This window comes from Aotus nancymaae, unplaced genomic scaffold (assembly GCF_030222135.1).
Source record: "Aotus nancymaae isolate 86718 unplaced genomic scaffold, 86718_ANA_hifiasm-v0.15.2.pri h1tg000041l, whole genome shotgun sequence".
In the NCBI taxonomy this organism is placed as follows: domain Eukaryota; kingdom Metazoa; phylum Chordata; class Mammalia; order Primates; family Aotidae; genus Aotus; species Aotus nancymaae.
Genome location: NW_026988455.1, coordinates 25,796,135 through 25,811,124, shown reverse-complemented (window position 1 = coordinate 25,811,124; position 14,990 = coordinate 25,796,135). Strand labels below are relative to the sequence as shown.

The 14,990-nt window shown below is 42.3% G+C and overlaps 1 long non-coding RNA gene across 2 annotated transcripts; it reads right to left on the bottom strand.

Annotated features, from left to right (window-relative positions):
• Nucleotides 1–578: 578 nt before the first annotated feature.
• Nucleotides 579–14,882, bottom strand: LOC135268681 (uncharacterized). Of its 2 annotated transcripts, none has more exons than XR_010337014.1 (3): nt 14,463–14,882; nt 12,772–14,111; nt 579–9,498 (listed from the first exon to the last, which is right to left on the bottom strand). It is a non-coding gene; the product is annotated as an uncharacterized LOC135268681 (long non-coding RNA). The 2 variants fall into 2 exon arrangements; XR_010337013.1 differs by having other exon boundaries at nt 12,772–14,108.
• Nucleotides 14,883–14,990: the final 108 nt, after the last annotated feature.

Here is a 14,990-nt window from a genome sequence, read left to right as displayed (position 1 = left end):
ACATCACTGCACTCCAGCCTGGGTGACAAGAGTGAGACTCAGTCTCAAAATAATAATAATAATAATAATACAATAAAAGTTTTATTCTGTTCTTTTCATCATTTGTTTCCCCTAACTTCTGTTCTCCTGGTATTTGTTCATTTGGGTCCATGTGTAGTGTAGCAGCTTTTCTTCAAATAATAGGTGATGGTTGGTGATCTAGTCCCATTCCAGAGGGAGAGACTGACAGCTCAGTAGAGTATTTGGGAGGATAGCCCAGGCTTGTCAGTTTGGGACTTCTCTATAGGACATTCAAGTGGCAAGCCAAATTAAAAAAAAAATTCTTTTTGGAAAACTCCCAAAACCAGAATTCGAGAAGTTTTTTCTACAGTCTTTTGAGATCTCCCTAGTAGATGACCTCCTGCCTTTGGGTAGCCAGGAGAGTTAGGGGTAGAAAAGAAGCCTGAGAGAAGAAACAATCTACCAAAAGTTGAAGAAGAGCAGCAGGGATTTTGTTGCTTAGTATGCAGATTTCATTTTAACCCACCCTCTCTTCCTCCCTTCTTCCTGTCAACCAAAAATAATCAAAAGGCTCAGGCTCCACTTAAAAGAGTTTATTCAAGTGCAAGTGTGAGGGCAGCAGACACCAAAGAATGGTGAGCATCACTTCTTGGTGTGGGGAAAGGTGAAGATAATTCATACAGGCATAAAACGGGGGTGCTGAACAAAACTACATTTTCTTTTCTTTTCTTTTTTTTTTTTGGAGACAGATTCTTGCTCTGTTGCCTAGGCTGGAGGGCAGTGGCATGATTCTGGCTCACTGCAACCTCCACCTCCCAGATTCAAGGGATTCTCAAGCCTGAGCCACCTGAGTAGCTGGAATAACATGCATGCATCGCCACACCCGCCCGGCTAATTTTTTGTATTGTTAGTAGAGATGGAGTTTCGCCCTGTTGGCCAGGCTGGTCTTGAACTTCTGGTCTCAAGTGATCTGCCCACCTTAGCCTCCCAAAGGGCTGGCATTGCAGGTATAAGCCACTGTGTCCAGCCAGAATTACAACGTATTTTAATATAAGACAACACACGGGCTGGGTGTGGTGGCTCACGCCTGTAATCTCTTTACAATTGAAGTAAAACAGAAATGTTCGTGTTTTTCTTTAAACACTTTCTCTCTCTGGAGTTAGCAATTTAATTTAAAATGTAGGTGAAAATCTATTCTCAAATCAATGCTAGCCATTTAATTTTGCTGATTTCTTGTGTTTCAGATTTGAAATTTAATGATCTCTTAGTAAAATCTTAAATGTTGATTTTCTTTTATGACCTGTGAAAGATGACACTTTCAGCAAAGTCTTAAGCATGCTCATAAAAATTCACTTTATTATTATTTTTTGTTTGGATTTCATTGAGCTGTTTTGGGGTTAATCTTTTGGTCCTCACACATGCAGAATTCCTTCGAGTTCAATGGGTGTTATGTGCATGGAAGAACTTGAGAACTGGGCCTTTGGTTTATTTCTGAAATACTTGCTTGAATTGCCTCTGCTTAGTTTTCAAAAGGTGGCTTCCCGGATCTCTATTCATTTGTGCACTGTGCCCTCTCTTTCTCTTTGTAAATTTGGACAATTCATACCCCTACCCTCTCTTTGGTGTACAGAAGTTCTGGTCTATGAAGCACTGTTGCTTAGCAACAGGTTAACTGGCTCTTTCTCTCTATGGTGGACTACAAAAAAGCCGATCAGGACCTCCACAAACTTTTATTTATTGAGGAATACAGATGCAGTTTCTTATGCTGCATTACTGATGGGCCATATGGGGTAAACTCTGTCTTTAAACTGCAGCAAGATAGAAATGTATGTTTCAAAATCAAATTTTTTTTTTTTTTTTTTTTTTTGAGACGGAGTTTCGCTCTCGTTACCCAGGCTGGAGTGCAATGGCGCGATCTCGGCTCACCACAACCTCCGCCTCCTGGGTTCAGGCAATTCTCCTACCTCAGCCTCCTGAGTAGCTGGGATTACAGGCACGCGCCACCATGCCCAGCTAATTTTTGTATTTTTAGTAGAGACGGGGTTTCACAATGTTGACCAGGATGGTCTCGATCTCTCGACCTTGTGATCCACCCGCCTCGGCCTCCCAAAGTGCTGGGATTACAGGCTTGAGCCACCGCACCCGGCCTCAAAATCAAATTTTTTAAAATTCACATTGGTATACTGGTTTGGCTTGGTTTTAAAATAATCCATTTACTGAAAAAGAGTGCTTTTAAAGAAATATAGTACACATTCCCCCTGAATTAATTAATTAATTAATTTGAGACAAGAGTCTCACTCTGTCGCCCAGGCTAGAGTGCAGTGGTGTGATCTGGGGTCATTGCAACCTCTGCCTCCGTGGCTCAGGCCATCCTCCCACCTCAGCTTCTCAAGTAGCTGGGACCACAGATGCATGCCACCATGCCTGGGCAACTTTTTTTGTATTTTTGGTAGAGACAGGGTTTCACCATGTTGCCCAGGCTCCTCTGGAATTCCTGACCTTAAGCGGTCCACCTGCATCAGCCACCCAAAGTGCTGGGATTACAGGCGTGAGCCACCTGCGCTTGGCCTCCCCCTGAATTTAAACAAGCAAACAAAAACCAACCAACCAAACAAACAAAAAACCAGACGCGTTTAAGCTGATTACAAAAATTTTTCCAAAATATCTTCTTCTACTAAAGTTTCCTTCAGATAAATAGTGTTTGGAATAGAAAGAGGGTGGTGACAAAAAAAATCTTCCTATATCTTATATCAAGTTTAAATAAACAGTGGAAGCCAATTTGGGATTCACAAATGCAGTACTATGACAGTTGGAGAAATCAAAAACTTTTAGAAAGCACCTTTAGGAAGTTCTAAGGTTATATTCCGTTGAACTGGGAAACAAATAAAGCTAAGAGAAAGTCTGGTAGTTTCTCATTCAGTAATAAAGACCCACAACATGCAGATTCTTCACCTGCCAAACAGTTCTAAAAACCTCTTGGTAGGGAAGGAGATAAAAAATTATATTTAAGAACAGCTGATTACCTACAAACAAAACAAAAAACAACCCTCAAGTTTAACTTTTATAAATTTTTTTAAGTTTCGGGACTTCTTGTGCTGGCCAAAATGGGGTAGGCACAGAGCAGTTTAGTTCTCCCAGTCATCAAAACTAAAACTAAGAATTTTTTTTTTTTTTTTTTTTTTTTTGAGATGGAGTCTTGCTCTGGCTGGAGTGCAGTAGTGCAATCTCAGCTTGCTGTAACCTCTGCCTCCTGGATTTAAGTGATTCTCCTGACTCAGCCTCCTGAGTAGCTGGGATTACAGGCATGCACCACCACACCCGACTAATTTTTGTATCTTTAGTAGAGATGGGGTTTTCCCATGTTGGCCAGGCTGGTCTTGAACTCCTGACCTCAGGTGATCCACCCACCTCAGCCTCCCAAAAAAATCTAAGAACTCTAAACAAAACTAAATGCCAACTCACTGAGGTCTGTGGAAAGTAAATAATGGCAGGCAAATTGGAAGAAGGAGGGTAACAAAACTTGAAGAAGCCACAAAACAGGCATGCATTTCCCAGTTTTCTGTACTCCTACCCCTTTCCATTTTTTTTTTAGACAGAGTCTCTATCACCCAGGCTAGAGTTGTGTGGCACAATTTTAGCTCACTGCAACCTCTGCCTCCTGGGTTCAAGCAATTCTCCTGCCTCAGCCTCCCAAGTAGCTGGGATTACAGGTGCCTGCCACCACACTTGGCTAATTTTGTATTTTTAATAGAGACTGGATTTTACCATGTTGGCCAGACTGGTCTCAAAATCTTTCTTTTTTTTTTTTTTTGAGACAGAGTCTTGCTCTGTCGCCCAGACTGGAGTGCAATGGCATGATCTCAGCTCACTGCAAGCATCACCTCTCAGGTTTAAGCGATGCTCCTGCCTCAGGCTCCCAAGTAGCTGGGATTACAGGCATGTGCCACCACGCCCAGCTAATTTTTTTGGTATTTTTTTAGTAGAGATGGGGTTTCACCGTGTTAGCCAGGATGGTCTCAAACTCCTGACCTCCCGATCCACCCACCTCAGCCTCCCAAAGTGCTGGGATTACAGGTGTGAACCATTGCTCCCAGCCTCTAAATCTTGACCTCAGGTGATCTACCTGCTTCAGCCTCCCAAAGTGGTGGCATTACAGGCATGAACCACCTGACCCAGCCCCTTTCAGCTTTGATATAAAGGTAGTCCCCCAAGTCAAGGAACTTCCCAGTTGACATGTGCAGTAAAAACTCCAAGAAAAGCTTGGTCTTTCTGGTCAGAGGACCAGGAAAAGGAGCCCCTGTGAACCAAAGAATGCAGGAGGAAATCCCTGTCTCCCTTCCCCCCCGCTTTCTTTCTTCTTTCTCTCTCACTTTCTTTTTCTTTCCCAGCCCTGCTGTGAGGGAGACCCCAGTCATGCTACTATAAAGAGGCAGATGGGCAATAAAACTCCAAGAGGTTTCTGTGAGCCAAGCAGCATGTGTCGAGGAATCCTAGAGAAGAGAGAGCTAGAGGAGGGAAACCTCTAATTCTGGGTATGGGCTGGCACAAGTCCTGGGCTCAGGCCTAAGCCACACATGCACAGGCAGACACAGTAAGTGAACAGTGCCTTTGAAATCTGAAATGCCACCGGGACCACCACCACAGAAGGTGAGACAGTTGGTCATCTGAAGTTAACTGGATTGGTTGTCTGCTTAAAATCAATCTTCTTCAGGGGATTTTAACAAGTTGCAGACTCTCAGGACATGATATTCAAAACATCCAGGATTCAATCCAACTTTACTAGATGCTCAAGAAGCCAGGTTAGTATGACCTAATCACAAGGAAAAAGACAACCAACATATGTCATTCCAAAAGTGACTTAGACGCTGGATCATCAGACAACTTAAAACACCTTTCATAATCATGCTCTTAAGATGAAAACAAAGGGCTGGGCATGGTGGCTAATGCCTGTAATCCCAGCACTTTGGGAGACCAAGGCAGGTGGATCACCTGAGGTTGAGAGTTTGAGACCAGCCTGGCCAACATGGTAAAACTCCATCTCTACTAAAAATACAAAAATTAGCTGGGCATGGTGGTATGCACCTGTAATCTCAGCTACTCGGGAGGCTGAGGTAGGAGAATTGCTTGAACCTGGGAGGCAGAGGTTGCAGTGAGCTGAGATTACAGCTTGGGTGACAAAGCAAGAGTCTGTCTTGAAAAAAAAAAATGGTGAAAAGAAAGAAGTTCTTGATAGAGACACAGAAGCTATGAAGATTACCAATGGGAATTCTAGAACTGAAAAAATTATATTTCTGAAGTTTAAAAGTGTAATGAATGGACTTAGTAGCAGAATAGAAATAACAAAAGAAAGAGTCAGTGAATTGAAGACAGATAAATAGAAATTAACCAGAGGACACTGAGAAAATGGATTAAACAGAATGAACAGAGCTTCAGGAACCTGGGAAACAACACCAGAAAATCACATATTTTTGACACTGGAGTCTCAGAGGGAAAAGAAAAATTGGTACAGATACAAAAAGTTTTTAGAAATAATTGCTGAAAACTTCTTAAATTTGATGAACAATATAAATACACATTCAAGAAACTCAGCAAAATCCAAACAAGATGCTCAGCATATCATAATCAAACTGCTGATAACCAAAGATTTAAAGAATCCTGAAAGCAGCCAGAAAAAAAACCCAATACATTAGGTATAGGGAACAACAATTTGAATTGTGGGTTATCTTAGGCATATAATGAAAAATTGCATAGGCCAGGATGCAGTGGAACAGTATCTTTAAAGCACTCATAGGAAAGAATCATCCACCCAGAATTCTACACCCAGTGCCAATATTCTTCATGAATGTGGACTTCCTGAAGAATCCTAAAAGATGTCCACAAATTCATTGGAGATTCTGTTAGAGACAGAATGCTTGTTCCTAGGTACTGCAAGGAAAAATTAACATTCAGACAAAAAGTTTTCTCAGCAAGGCAATTTTACTTTCTGAAGAAAGAGCACTACTCTCTAGCAGTCTTGCCATGAGAGTATGATGAACAAAGGAAAGGCAGGCATATTTATTCCTTACACATTGGGTCCTTACTGCTGTGACCCATCTCCATTAGTTGGAGCCAGACCTCACAATCTAAACTAAACCTGATTGGCTAACAACTTAAAACTTTGCTAAATAGGTAAAAGCAATGGAAAACAAAAGGAAAAGAGGAAGTCCATATAAGGAAGGGAGAGAAAGTTGCTTGCAAAAGGACTTAGGAAAGTAATAACATAACTATCTTGGTTAAAGTACAAGGACATAGAATGTACTACATGCATGTGAGCATGTCTAGCACAAATATCTTGGTTAAAATACCAGGACATAGAATGTACTTATTTCCTTATATCTAACAACTAAATAGGATAGGGCTTAACCAAGAGTTACTAGCGAAAAGCAAGAAGGATTTGAAGAAAGTTAGTCTTTAAAAGAAGGTATTATTTCTAATACTTATTATTATATTCTTTAACAAGAAGGGAAACTTTAAAGAGGAACTTTTTATTTTCTACAGTCTCTTCAGAAGCCGGAGCCTAATTACCCTCCCCTTGAGTGTGAGCCAGAATTAGTGACTGACTTCTAAAGAATAGAGTATGTCAGAAGTGATATTTCATGATTCTGAAATTTTAGTTAATGGTGAACACCAGTCCCCTGACAACATGGTTCAAATTTGAGTTACCAGAGTATATTAACTGTAATTGCATGAAGTTCAAACTTTCTGCTAGCTCCCCAGTCCACAAATCACCACATAATAACAGAGGTGCATCGTGATCAGTGACCAATCATGTCATTTCTTTCCAAAACCTGTGGGTGATTGGTCACTGTGTTCAGTTCACCCACAGACAGCAAAGTGTGAATAGTGTGGCCTCCTCGTCTCCCAGTGATAAACCCACATGGCATTTTACACAAATGGATATTCAAAAGAGAAAACTGACCAACAAAAATAGAAGTGCAGCAAAGAAACAAAAACTATAAACACTGAAAGTGAATGCAAATCAAACATAAATGGGGTCACTGAAGAAGGAGACTATGGGGATGTAAGCATTGCTGCTGAGAAGGTGAACTCATCAAATAAATGAAGAAAGCAGTTGTGATGAAAAAGATGAAGATGTCCCAGAGGAAAGAACGTCAGCAAAAAGCTTCACGCTAAAGGGACTTGGAGATATTTCATGACATTGAAAACAGAAAGGATAAAATATTGGAAACTGATCCAAACTTAGAAGGGGCACGACAATTTTTTGAAACACAGCAAAGGAGCTTGCTCCATATCATAGGGCACGTGATTTTTGAAGAAGGCAAACATTATTCAAATGCCTGTTGATATGTTTTTTAGGAAGACATCAAACACTTTAATTCCCAGCGTTGCTAATATTTTAAATACAGTGTACAAAAATATTAACTTTATTGTTTCCTTATACATTTTTTCTTTTTCTTTACTTTTTTCTCTTTTTTCTTTTTTGAGATGGAGTCTCGCTCTGTTGCCAAGCTGGAGTGCCGTGGCACAATCTCAGCTCACTGCAACCTCCACCTCCCGGATTCAAGTGATTCTCCTGCCTCAGCCTCCCAAGTAGCTGGGACTACAGGCATGCACCACCACGCTCAACTAATTTTTTGTATTTTTAGTAAAGACAGGGTTTCACCATGTTGGCCAGGATGGTCTTGATCTTTTGACCTTGTGATCCACCCGCCTCGGCCTCCCAAAGTGCTGGGATTACAGGCACGAGCCACTGCACTCGGCCTTCCTTATACATTTCTAACAGTACATTATCAATGTTTTGACACTTTTCAAAAGATAGCAAAAAAAAAAATCACAATTTTACCCACTGATTATTGTTAACAGCACAGGGCACAGTTTCAGCGTGAAAGATCATTTTTACAGTTCTGAATTGCAGCGCAAAGTGAGGACTGTCTGTCTTAATGTTGGGAGACTCTGGGTTCTGCTAAATTCGCTGAAGAATTTTTTTTTCTGTTTTGTCAGGCAATCAACCTTGTTAGCTTCAGCCCACAGGTCCTGCGTTGCCTTCTGTTTGGTGGTGGTGGTCAGAATGTCAGTTCAGAGTGTGGCTGTGCTGCTTGGGCTCTGCGTCTGGTATGTGCAGCTCTGGGCTGAGCATGGAATTCAGCTCATGTACAGAATTAGAGAATCCTCTTTTGAGGTCTTTGCTCTTCAAGATTTCCCCCTAGACTCCCTGGCACCCAGGGAGCCCCTTTTCCTCACCTATGACTTAGAAAGATGGGCTTTCCTCTCTGATGATTACCTGCCCACACTGCCTGCTCATTTTGGCAAAAGGAACACCCCTCAGGCAGAAAGCAGAGAGGAAAAAAAAAGATGGATTTTTCCACATTCTTCAGACCATAGGATCATTTTTTCCTGCTTCCTCTGGCTGGAAAGACAGGTTTTTTCTCAGGGGTAGAGGTCACTGTGCCACTTCTTTGGGCTTGGCAATACTTCTCCATGACGAGGGTCATCTTTAGGTCAGGACTGAGAGAGAAAAAGTTTAAAAAAGAAAAAATCCCCCGAAATTATAGCCACACTTTCTAGCTTGCAGGGGCCCCATTTACCAGAATGTTTAAAGAAAAGTTCCAGACTGTTTTCCCATCAGCTGTATATGAGGATTCCAGTTCCTCCACATCCTTCTCAGCAAACAAATTAACCTTATTTGGCACAGGATTTCTAGACCTGTAGGTTGTGGAAATGTCACAGTATGTTTTGAGGCCAGTAAGGAGTTCCTGGGTTTCTTATGAGAATCTGTAGCTATTGGCTTCATAACAGTAAAGTGAATTTGTGGTATTAAATAAATGAAAAAAATGGCAAATAGTATGAATTAAAAGTTCTTGAGGTGTTAGGGCTGACAAAGAGATTCATCATCTAAAGAGTGGCTTAAGATTTAGAAGGCATAGCTTTAGCCTCTTTGTCTTCTAAGGGCAGGCTATCTTCTTATAGGACAGGGTATAGCAAGTCTTACCAAATATGTAATAAACGTGTTGTTTGGGAATATTCAGCATTCCTTTTCCCTTACTAAAGGTACTCAGCTTTCTTTGTCGGAAATTGTATATATTCATCTCTGAGAGGTCTGAGAAAAAATGAGAAATTAATTGTGTATAGTTTTGGCGAGACTGTCAATGCAGGAACCTGTTTCCTCATATTAAAGTCAAAGAAACTACACTATTTTCACTGCCAGGCTGGTGACTCTTTACCTAAGTTTGGTTCATTCTACTCTTTTTTTTCCATGACTTTGAATCTTGAGAAAATGACTACAGGATAAGATTGGAGTTCATTCATTTCATCAACAGCACCCCAGCTATATTGTTAAAAGTACCTGTCAATCTTAGTTCCCACCCATCCTTAATCCTAGTTCAACTTTCATAAATTCATGAGTTCCTATCTTTGTAATAAATGACTTTTTTTTTTGAGATAGGGCCTCACTGTTGCCCAGGATGGAGTGCAAGTGGCGTCATCTGGGCTCACTCCAACCTCCACCTCTTTGGCTGAAGCAGCCTTCCCACCTCAGCCTCCTGAGTAGATGGGTGTGTACCACCACACCTAGCTAATTTTTGGATTTTTTTTTAAGACAATGGGTTTCATAATGTTGCCTCAGCCTCCAGAGTAGCTGGGATTGCAGGTGCGCACTACCACATCTGGCTAAGTTTTGTATTTTTAGTAGAAACTGGGTTTCACCATATTGGCCAGGCTGGTCTCAAACTCCTGACCTCAAGTGATCCGCCTGCCTTGATCTCCCAAATGCTGGGATTACAGGCATGAGCCACCATGCCCAGCCTAATATCTTTAATTAATATGTTACTTAGTTGAGGTATCTAACCACCAGCAATAACAGGTGAGTTTTCCAGTTTTTCCAGCAAGGTAATAAGAGACCTTAATCTTGCCCATGTAATCATTAGCATATGTTGGGAGACCAGCAGGCTGGAGGTAAGCAGGGAGTCTTATGGAAGACAGCAAATTAATCCACACTTTGGATTTGAACCTATAATGTTTACCTAGCACCAGCCCTAACCTGTTAATTAATTGTGAATTTAAATTACCCAGAAGAACACACAGTTACATCTGTAGGCCTGCTTCATAAATGGTAGATCGGTAACTGACCACACTGCAGCAGTGTGTCAGCAGTTGAGAAGTGTTTTGGTCTTCAGGCTCTGCTGCCTCTTCAGTACTATAAGTTATCAGGATTAGCAGAGGGTAGGAGAGCTCCATGGAGATCAATATTCGGACTCTGGACACCATGACAAAATACATTTCATATTCCAAACTAATAAATAAACTACCTTTTTTTTCTTTTCAGATTTCCAGAAGCTGTTCTGTCAATAACAGAGTTTCAAAGAAAACCACAAAACCACCAACACTAAGATCATTCTTGAGTCCAATTTGAAAAACTAGGGTCAAATTCTGCAGAGGCATTTGGGGGATAAGATACCACCCTAATAACCATTATGTGAGAGAAAATGCTCTATTCACCATTCCTCAGCTTCTGCTTCTGGTTTCAGAGTTCTCTCTGTATTGGTGGGGTTTTAAAGCTAGAGTGGCCTTTATCCACTTTTATTAACACATCTGAATGTGGAGGTCAAGAGGGGAAAGTGACATATCCCAAGTCAGAGTAGAGTCAACAAGAAAATAAGACAACCAACAACTGACCCCCCTGTTGTATACTGGGCATTGGTGAGCTACTGGGGATATGAAGATGAAGAAAAGGTAATCCCTTCTTCAAGGAGCCCAATCTACCAAGGTAGACAGATATATAGACAAATAGATTGTATATTTGCATAGAAGAAAGAGGAGAAGGGGATCAGTGTGACCTGTGTAACTAAGTAGCCTATCCAACCCTCCTGCCACATATCACACTGTCCTCCACAGTGGGGATGGTAATCCCATCTCGTTGAATTCCAGGTGCACTTTGCAGTCAGACCACACCCATGTGTGGGTCCTGACCCTACCATTTATAAACAGCATCACTTTTGGCAGTTCTCGGCCCTCTAAGCTAGGGTCATTGTCAGGGATACTGCTTCACAAGAGTCAACAGAACACCAAAAGAGACCATATGGGTGAAAGCAACCAATACTGCTCTCGTGGTTCTTAGGTTCTTAGAATTTTCATTTTTTATTTTCAGTCTAATGCAGCACTGCCTGCTTTTTGTTTTTGTTGCTTGTTTTGGTTTTTTTTCTTACTTAATATGTTCACCAAACTTGTATCCAAATGGCTTTGGGCTGATGCAAAAATATATGGAAGAGTTGTCATGGAGGGCTTTCAGATGAAGGCTATAGATTCTCTAGGCAACTCTCCAAGAGGCTTCTCAAGCAGGATGGGCAACAGGAGCTGCTATGGAATCAATGGACAAACAATGACAGGGACTGCTTTGAAAGATAGTACTCAGTTGAATATAAATTCTCTCTTAAGGGCTAAAACTTCATAGTCATCCTTTAAACGCTGCCTGATGGAATTTTCAGGATTATCTTTTGAAGTAAGCTGTATTTTAGAAACTGATATAAATTAAATGAGTTTTTTAAATTAGGAATTCTCATAAGTACAAAGCCATTTTAAGATGTACCTTTACAGACTAGCTGTTATTAAGTGGTCTGTTCCATTTGTGTAAACCATAAAGATCTTTCCAGAAGCAGCAAGTCTCTCTTACCAGAATATGGAAACGCTCTAGTCCCAGGCTTGAGTAGCCTGGATCACATGAAGCTGACTTCTTCTGAGGAGTCTAGGACCTCAAATATAGGTGGGAGCACACAGTCATTTTTCTGGAAACAGCTGAGATGTGGCTCAGGCCTGTGACCTTTGTGCCAAAGGAAGAGGTCAGGGTTGACTAGAGCTCCAGGAAGAATGCGAGGGCCTTTGGGAGGCAGGGAGAAAGTTAACTGCAATACTCTATCTTCAAGGTGGAGCGACAGTCTGAGTCTGGGAAAGTCCTGCCCTACAAAAGACTCTTCCTTGCGCAGATTCGTGAAGCGTTCTGTATTTTTGCTGGATTCTCAGGGACAAAAAGCCTCTTCCTCATTCCTCCCAGGTCCCAGGTGTGGTATAAGGAGAGTTGGTCCAATCTGGGAACTGAGGGACCTGCGGTATCCATCTACTGCATCAATTTTGAGCTGGGCGTGGTGGCTCATGCCTGTAATCCCAGCACTTTGGGAGGCTGAGACAGACAGATCACCTGAGGTTGGGAGTTCGAGACCAGCCTGATCAACATGGTGAAACCCCGTCTCTACTAAAAATGCAAAATAAATTAGCTGGGTGCATACCTGTAAACCCCGTCTGTGCTAAAAATACAAAAAAATTAGTGATGGTGAATGCATATAACCCCAGCTACTTAGGCTGAGGCAGAATAGCTTGAACCTGGGAGGCAGAGGTTGCAGTGAGCCAAGATCGTGCCATTGCACTCCAGCCTCAGCAACAAGAGCGAAACTCCATCTCAGAAAAAAAGAAGTGAGGATTTTGGCAATTATTTCTGAGACAGCCCATCATAAAACACACCTCCAGTTTGGTTAAACTAGGAAGCACTACATAATATTTTAAAATCAGTTACATGTCACTGTTAAAAGATAGACTTAATCATATCCTGACATTTTTCTTGAGGCAACATTATGAAACCCATTGTCTACAAAAAAATCCAAAAATTAGCTAGGTGTGGTGGTATGCACCTATAGTCCCATCTACTCAGGAGGCTGAGGTGGGAAGGCTGCTTCAGCCAAAGAGGTGGAGGTTGGAGTGAGCCCAGATGGCATCTGTAAAATCAACATATTAATAGTACTTAACATCCCAGGTTATTATAAGGATTAAATCAGATCATCTGTGTGCTTACCACACAGCAAATGCTCAATAAATGTTGGCTTGTATAGCTATTTCCAGAAACTGTATTTGTATAGACTTACACTTGAGTTATTGTACTTTTGGAAAGTTTAAAATTCATTATTGTATCATAACACATAAAGCTCAATTATCTTTACTTGCCCTATTTAGCTGTGTGTTCTTTGAAAATATATCTATTATTGAGTATCGATGGTAGGCAAAATGTTTGACTGACAAACGTGTATATACTCTGCATCCTCAACTCAAATTCAGGGGTTGGTTGAAGTTAAATTGCTTAAATATTGAGGTAAAAATAAACATCTGTATTTAAAATTTAATAAAAAGTTATGTCTTCTTGGGGTCACAATATGACAACTGATGGTTGGGGACTTTCTTTTTCTTTTTTCTTTTGTATTTATTTTATTTTATTTTTTCCTCAAGATGGAGTCTTGCTCTGTTGCCCAGGCTGGAGTGCAGTGGTGCGATCTCAGCTCACTGCATCCTCCCTCTCCCATTTCACCACTGCACTCCAGCCTGGTGTCAGGACGAGACTCCATCTCAAAAAAAAAAAAAAAGAAAAGAAAAAGAATACGAGTAATTAAAACTACTGCCCTTCATTTTGTGAACCTGCTTGGGTTACAGAAGGAAATTTGGATATTTCTGGATCTTCCCTTGTTTTTTAATAGCTAACTGTATTATTTCTTTTATTTTTGAGACGTAATCTCACTCTGTTGCCCACGCTAGAGTGTGCAGTGGCGACATCTAGGCTCACGGTAACCTCCACCTCCTGGGTTCAAACAATTCTCCTGCCTTAGCCTCCCGAGTAGCTGGGATTATAAGCGCACACTACCATGCCCAGCTAATTTTTATGTTTTTAGTAGAGATGGAGTTTCACCATGTTGGCCAGGCTGGTCTCAAATGATCCACCAACCTTGGCCTCCCAAAGTGCTGGGATTACAGGCGTGAGCCACCGTGCCCAGCCTGTATTATTTCTGGATAACATGTCATGCTGACTTTGTGACTAATTTTGTGTATAGGTGAGTGGCATAACTTGTCAGTCTGCTTTTAAATGTAACTTCTTAAAATATCAGCAGCATTTACGTGTATATGATACTGGCTTGCATTTGAGGTGGGTATCAGAAAAGAAAGCAGAAAAATCCAACTTGCCTTTTTCACCGGGAGTATGGGGGCTTCTTTGGCCAAATCGTGCACGTGCAGGCTCCATGTGCTGGGCAGCGGCTGTCAGGGCCACAGCCTATCGGCTGCATCCTGCTCCTCTACAGAGGCTTCTCCAGAAAAAGAACAGATGGAGGGGTGAAGATAAGTAAAAGCGGCACTTTAAAACTTTTAGAGTGCTGGGTTTCTAAATTTATATTCTCAAAGACAATCTCTTTTTGAAAATGTTTTATACAAGCCTAATATATATACAGTGTCAACCTCATTTTAGAAGCAATTACGACAGAGCTTTGGAACAGAATTCACGTAATCGACCTCCTTCCAGAAGCTGCTACTAAAGCAACAAGATTCAAATCCCTCTCCTTAAGAGGAACAGCGCGAGCCACGCAAAGGCGCACGTTTCAGTCGGGCCATTCCGCAGAGGGAACTAAACGGAACGCAGGCTTTCCCACGCTTCAACAGACCTGTGGTCTCAAGACAGCCTCTTCCGTGACGAGCAGGTACTTCGGACTACCTGCACCTTCAGACATTATGGTGTGTTTGGCCATGTCATTTGTCACAGGTGTAAAAACCACAACAACCGAGAGCCCGAAGCTGTTGGGATGAACACCTGCTGCGGAATCGCCTCCTTCCTGCTCTTTCCAAGACAGGCGCGGCCGTCCAGCATCCCGCTCCCCCGGACCCCGCAGTCCTTGTGGGCAGGAGGTCCGGAGTGGTGCGAGCCGACTGTGGCGTTAGAAAGGCGGCGTCCCGACCAGCAGAGTGACTCGGCCTCCGGCTCCCCCTCAAAGCGCCATCTTGTCGCCGCTTCCCTCAGAAGACGAGCTCTTCCCTGGGACCTGCTTCGCGGCTTCCCTTCGCCTGAATAACACCGGGCGGAGGCCGCGGCCGACGGGCCTGAGGCGGGCGGGCGGGCGGCCTGTAGCCTCCAGGCGCGGCCTGCTCCGGCCCAGGCGCCTCCTCGATCTCGCCCGGGCCCGGCTCCCGGCCTC